We start from the raw sequence: 7,007 nt of genomic DNA on the forward strand, positions 1-7,007 counted from the left end.
ATTCGCACTCCCAAACACTCACACATTCACACACTGGTGACATCACCGGGAGCAACTGGGGGTACAGTGTCTTGCTCAAGGACACTTCGACATGTTGACTTGACAAGCCGGGAATCGAACCGCTAATTCGCCGGTTAGGAAACGACCTGCTCTACCTCCTGAGCCACAGCCGCCCCAGATTTCTATCACACCTTGTCATATGACATCCAGCTGGTAAAATGGGGGTTACTATTCAGATTACAGCTTGTTTCTCAGCAATCTAGCTGAATTTGTCGCCAGTGATCTCAGAAGTCTGGTGTTTTTGTTTGTTTTTGTTTTTATACAGCATCACTTTACTCTGTAGTTTATGTTAAAAAACGAATATTGAATTATATATTGTCATCTGATTTTTATTTTTTTTACTTTCTAATATCAATATCAGTATTGGACACAAGAAGCTGTATTAATCAGGCTACACACTGTGATGGGAATTAAATATGTCACACCTGGAAAGTTGTTCTAAAATAGTAACAGAAATCTGTTCTACTCACACTGGTCAAATAGTTTCTGGATGAAAAAAAGGGTTATCTCGGTTTGAGGGTCTGGCTTCTTAAAATCAAGCATATCACACAGTAATGGAAGGACGTGAGTCAATAGATACTAACCCTGTGATGGACACTCTAAAGGCTGTAGCCCTTAAGTGAGTCGATGTCCCCAGACGTCTGGTCAAACGGGCAACACTAATGCTAGAAGCAGAAAGGGATTATCAAACTTTGCCACACGGTGCAGTACATTGTGTTGCACTGGGGATGTTTAGTCTTCACTGTTGCTTGTGAGGGACACAGCGGTGCCTGGCTGATATCACACAGCTGTGCATGTCCTCCCTTAGCACTGTTTGATTGTTGTGTCTCCAATTCGTGGTAGATTAACAGTGACAGTGTGATGTTTTTGGTAAAAGCTGACTGTCTCTAACTTGGGTTGTCACTTTTTCAAAAACCAAGTTTGTGCAAATGAGAACTGACACAGTTTGTTTAAATGACTTCATATGCAACCCAAATAGTTAAATACCTTTCATGTACGATTGGCATTGTCCTTTTAATCTCTGTTGCCTTCGCTGATTCACTTCAGTGACAAGCTAACAGGTAACTCGGATTGTAGTCTAGCTCTTGATTGTTTTATTAGCATTTTTAAAACTTCACAGTTTTACCCTTTTCTAAAATGTCTCCATCTGTAGAGCTGAACCCTCGACTTACAGAGTCGATGATTTGGTGCCATAATAATCATTCAACAGGCTCCAACGTACGTGCCAAGGTCTGTTATACTTAATCAGTGTAAATTTTGGTTAGATCATTACGGACTGACAATCAAAGATTCTGACATATTTGAATGGCAGTTTAAATTCTGAATACAGAGTGACTATTTATTGTGAGCACTGACAGTGATCATTTACTGGAATCATGAGCTGCTTGTTGCAAAGAAAGCTCTTGTCGATTAATCATTGCATTGCCAGGTAATCACACGGGTAATCCAGAAGAAACATTGCTTGTGTGGCTCAAATTTTGCAGCGACACAATGCAATTTTATCTGGCCATGCAGAATTCTTTTAAAGTTATCCCAGGATCATTAAGATGGAGGATAAAATGAATGTTGTTTAAGTTTCCAGAGTTGTAAAATTCTTCTCTATAGTAATATAAACCTCTGTGCAACTAGTATATGTATACAGGTTGGGAATGCTCAACAAAACTAGTTTCATTAAAGTGTGGTCTGAACATGTCCAAAGACAAAAGTTTCGCTCAAAAACGGGCCAATTAGCCTGCCATCACTGAGGAAGGTGAGATTCAATAATGATTCAAATGAGGATGAAGGCGCACTTCCAAACTGTCTCTTCTCAAAGTTATTAGTGTCACACTTGTTTCTAAACAACAGTAATCTCATCTTCAGGCTGAATGTCTGCTTAGCTCAGTAATACAGTAATATGAGGTAGATGGTTGACATCAAATTATACTATCTACCTGGCAAAATACTGTAATCCCATGTTGTGCAGCCACAGCTGTATTCAAGCATGTTATTGTCTAGTCTAGGACTCTGACTCGATTCCTGACTTGCAGGTCTAGTGGCTCCAAGTGAATTGGCTTGGACTTGTATTCGGAAAGTGGAGACTCAAACTGACTCTTTTTGTTTGTAATAGACCATAATAATATGGGACACGATACAGATATTAAAACCTGCTGACCTGCACCACGCTGTATCCGGCACACTCCGCTTTTCTATAAAACATTATGTATAAAATCGTAGAGCAATATGGCAATGCAGTACACTGTTATAAAGTTTGGAATCCAAAATGGTGAGAGCTGTGTCAGTTGTGTATATTGTAGACCTTGATGACTCGGACTTGAGTAACTGGGACTCGACTCTGACTTGAGGTTTAGTGACTCAACTACAACATTGCTACTGTCACATAGTAATATAATTTGCTTTGACAAACTCAGGGACATGAGAGTGAAGCTGCGGTAGGACTGACACATTAGTTAGATATTTGCAATATATTGTATTTATTGTAATAATGTGTTTTCAAACTGTCTTAATTTTAAGTATAGAAAACAATCAACAAGATACTACCACTTGGTGCGCAACCACAACCCTGTAAAATCAGGGGAGCAAGCAATAAAATGTGCTATTTTTCAGTAGCCACAATGCCAGTGGTCGTTCCTTTCTCCATTTCCATCTTTTTCTTTTTCTTTTTTTGTAACAAGAGGGGTTCGGGTGGGCATATCGTTAATAACGGAATAGTGATTCATCATTTAATTATGATTTGACAAATGCTCGCGCCTTCCCCATTCTCGGCATCTTCCTCCCTTTCAATTCTCCGCTCTGCCAAACTGTCACGCACTCCCCCCGTGGGATTAATTCGAGCTGTCTGTCTTTGTGAGGCTGCCGGCGCTCTCGGGGCGGCGGGTGCACGACACTGTCAATGAACAGAGAGCCTGACACTTCCAGAGAGCCGCACACAGATGCACACTCCCCGCTCCCCTTGTTATTGGTTTCACCTTAACCCCTTCCTGCCTGCTTCCCTGCCTGAGTGTACGTGTGTGCACCTTCCTTCCCTCCCATCCCCTCTCTTCTGTCTCCTTCTCTCCTAGGTTTCCTTGCCCCTGTCTCTCTCTCCTCTTTTCTGTCTATCGCTCCTCATAACTCACCCACCACCGAGCCTCTCTCCTTCTCTCTCAACCGTTTCACATAGAGGGGCAGCAGCATCAGGAGGAAATATCACACAAAGGAAACAGCGGTTGTAGCTCCAGTGGAGAGGCAATGTGAACGGAATAAGGAAAAGTAAAAAAGATCAATTAAGATGTTCATCTGTATACAAATAATAGCTCAAGGAGACATTATATACATTTTAAGACTTGGTAACCAGACAGCATGCACAGGCTGGTGACTGCAAACTCGACAGACCCATTTTAAATCCTGTCAAGCGTCCTGGTGACAAGCTATTCTAATGGGCGGTCATTAAAACAAGGCAGGTTTGAATTGAACTCAAGCGCCTGTGTAGCCAAATCCAGCGGGCCTTAGCCCCAGCTGGAGAGATAAGGTTTAATACCAGGCACAGGGCCCAGCCTTATCTCCCCTACTGATAGAGAGAGCACAGAGGGGAGGGGAGGGCAGGGGAAGAAAGAAAACAAGAGGGACAAAAACAAGTGTCTTGTAGGGACCCTGGCTGGCTGACTGGCTGCGTGAGTTCGTCCTCCCACCGTTGGCATAGAAACTAATCCACGTTCACATTTAGCACCTGACTCGTTTTTTTCCACCTCTGTGTCTCTCTCTTTCTCCCCATGACCATGGTGCAGTGGGAGCTGGGGGAGGAGAGGTATCCGTGAGCTTTCTCCCTCTAATAATGAGGCTCGTAGGAGGGAGGGGAGGGGAGGGGAGGGGGCACGAGAGAAGAGTGAAGTAGGGAGGGTGAGCCGCCTGGCTGGTTGGTTGGCTGACACCCTTGGCCTAGAGAAGCCAGCTGTGTCTCCCTGTAGGACGCTAACATGCTCACACACACCCAGATCCTCACCACTGCTGCTGTATTGTTACACACCTGGAGGAAAGTAGACACTATTGGAGATTGTATTGATCAACCAGACTAAACACACATAAATTAGCTGCTGGAAACCATGAATTGGTTTGGGCCAGTGTTTGATTTTCCCCAGTATCTGTTTATCCACCTCTTTCATTAGTACACACAGTGGGTATTATGGTCTAAGCCTTCCATACTTTACACTCAACTTCACTTCTCTCCATTGTTCACAGCAACTTTATTTTCCCTATAGTCTGAGTTTATATGATTTGTTTAGAAACACATAAACGTCTCTAAGGATATGTGGTACATTTTATTAGTGCCATAAAAAAAAAACCATAAGGAAACTGGAGCAACTTGTTCGCTTTAGCATCTTGTGTGTTAATTACTGTTCACACTGATGAAATTAAAAGGCAGCTTAATACATCTCCTTTTACTTGTGGTGCTAGTTGGAACAGGAAAGCTGTTTTACCTTCATACTATGTCAGCTGCCTAGTAGTGCCACTACATTTTGCAAATATAACACTTGTTCATTTCATCTTCTTTGTGGTGTGGGTACAGAATCAAAACATTCAAAGAAACCAGTCCAGATTAATGCAAAGATGTGTAATACAGAGTGCTAGTATATGCAAGTGTTCTCAGAATAAAAAAGGACTCCTAATAATTTAGCAGTGTGCCCATGTAACACATCAATACATACAATGCAAATGGACTGCTAACAGTTCAGTCAGAATTTTGGGTGTGTTATGCTGGTAGCTAATTTAGCCTAAAGCCATAGAAAGCCTATAACCTCAAGAGGAGAAGAGGAGCAAGCTAGAAGTCTGGTCAGTTCATTTCTAACTCTACACCCCCAGATATTTTTTTTTCACTTTCAAGCTTATAAGTTTTCAGCAAATATTTATTAGACGTTGTCCAGCTTCCGCTGGAACCACAGAAAACTCTTTTCGCTGTTTTTTTCCACATATACAGTATTATTTCCCATGAGCTGTGAACAGAATTTGTATAAAATCACTGTAATAGCTGTACAAAAACTCTGTTTCATAAAATTAGAACAAAAAGTTGAATAATCTTGTTCTGAGAATGCAGAGATTTGTGTTAGGGTTTTTACAATGACTGCTTTCTGCCACTGTGTCTTCTTCTTTGACAAAATTCTGCACATTTGCTTTTAACTGAATTTCTAGAAAACCTCCAGACTGTTTCTAATTTAAACTGATCAAAATGTCCAGTAGAGTAAAAATGGTTTGAAATGGGTATTTTAAATCAATTAGTGTAACTGAACCAGCATTTAACTGTCTTTCATCGCTCTCGGACACAGTGTTTTGATAGCCCTTCATGAAGACATGTTTCCAAGTGAACTCGTTAAGCTGCAATATGGTGAAAAGACGTCTATGTGACAAAAACAGAACGCAACGGTCACACAAACACAGACCAGTTTCATGTTGTGTGTGTGTACAGCTGCAAACAGACGCACACTGCCACAGCCTGATGGGTTTAGGAAGGTGTTTATTTTCTTCTACTGATGTGGGTTACACTCTCACGTCACTACAGGTTTCTTTTCCCCCCCCTCAGTGGTGCACCTCCCCCCGTCAGTCTCTCCCTGTGACATCAGTCAATGAGCTGGAAGTAGGAAGAGACGACAACAGACTGCTGGAGCACCATCTCGCTTCTATCCCCCCTACTCCACCCCACCTCGTTTTCATTTGTATGTGTGTGTATGCTCGCACCCTCACACAATAGTCTCTTAAAGCTTTTGGAGGATACCGTATGAGAGGAGTGTGAGGTGCTTTCCCCTGGCCGTCCTTCAACTCCACACTTTCCTCTTAGAAGAGCACTCTGTTTCTGTGCCTATGTCACAGTCATTGTCCCTAATTAGTGATTCAGGACCCAGGCCCATTTCATGGATGTGCAGCCACAATGCACCACAGATTCAATCCCACTCTTCACCCTTTCCCCCCTCCCTTTAGCCCTAAAACACTTTTTTCCAACCACTTTCTGCAGCAGCAGCAAATATGAGCTCTGGTAAAAAGAACATATTGGGAATCCAGGGACAATTTTCAGTAAATTTAAAGGACGAAGCTGGAGCTAGTTTGGTAAAAAAAAAATTAAATAGTATTGAAAACTGATATTCATGTCATCACATAACTTAATGAAGAGGTTTGATATATGCACAAAAGCAAAAAGACAAATAGGCTCATCCATTTTGTCACAGGTTTAAGTACCTGGAGTGAAAGTGTCTGCTACTACAGTGCCGTCCTTTTGCCTTGCAGCAAGGCACTTAACCCCCAGCTGCTCTGATGAAGCAGCACAGTGTCTGGCAGACTGTGGTCCTAGTTAGCAGCCCACTGTGATGCCCTACTCTGGCCTTACAATACCAGAACAAATAAACCTTACACAAGTTACAGTCAGTGTTTTTTTTCCTTAAACCTGTTTGGAAACAATGTATTACTCCAGATATAAGGGGGTTTATGGTGGGAGGCATGAAGTCCACCATAAACTATGAATTTCACCTCACCCTCTTCCTCTGTATAGCCACTCAACATATGCTGGAAAAAAAAAATTAACGTACAAAAAACAATCCTGCCCCTACTTAGACCCTTAATTTGGATAGGCAAAAACTCCACAAAATACTCTTTAAGATGGGAATAAGACTATAGAGGATGTGAAGGTACATCATGCCATTGTTAGGTATTTTTAGTCAGATAGAAATTGATAGATACTTTATGTATTAGAAATGTTTAGTGGAGATAGGATGTCTAGTTAGACTGTTAAATGCTTAGTCATGCTTATGAGTTTCTACAGGGTACATCTGGTCAAGGATAACTAGAGAAAAGTTGATGACTGTCAGCAGACAGGGTGTTCAATATTATTATTACGATGTGTATAACTGCAGCCTTAGCCATAATGTTCCTATGTTCAAGTCACGACATGTACTAGAGGTCGTGAGAATGTTTTTAGCTACACACCA

Source organism: Monopterus albus, unplaced genomic scaffold (genome assembly GCF_001952655.1).
Source record: "Monopterus albus unplaced genomic scaffold, M_albus_1.0 scaffold54.1, whole genome shotgun sequence".
NCBI lineage: Eukaryota > Metazoa > Chordata > Actinopteri > Synbranchiformes > Synbranchidae > Monopterus > Monopterus albus.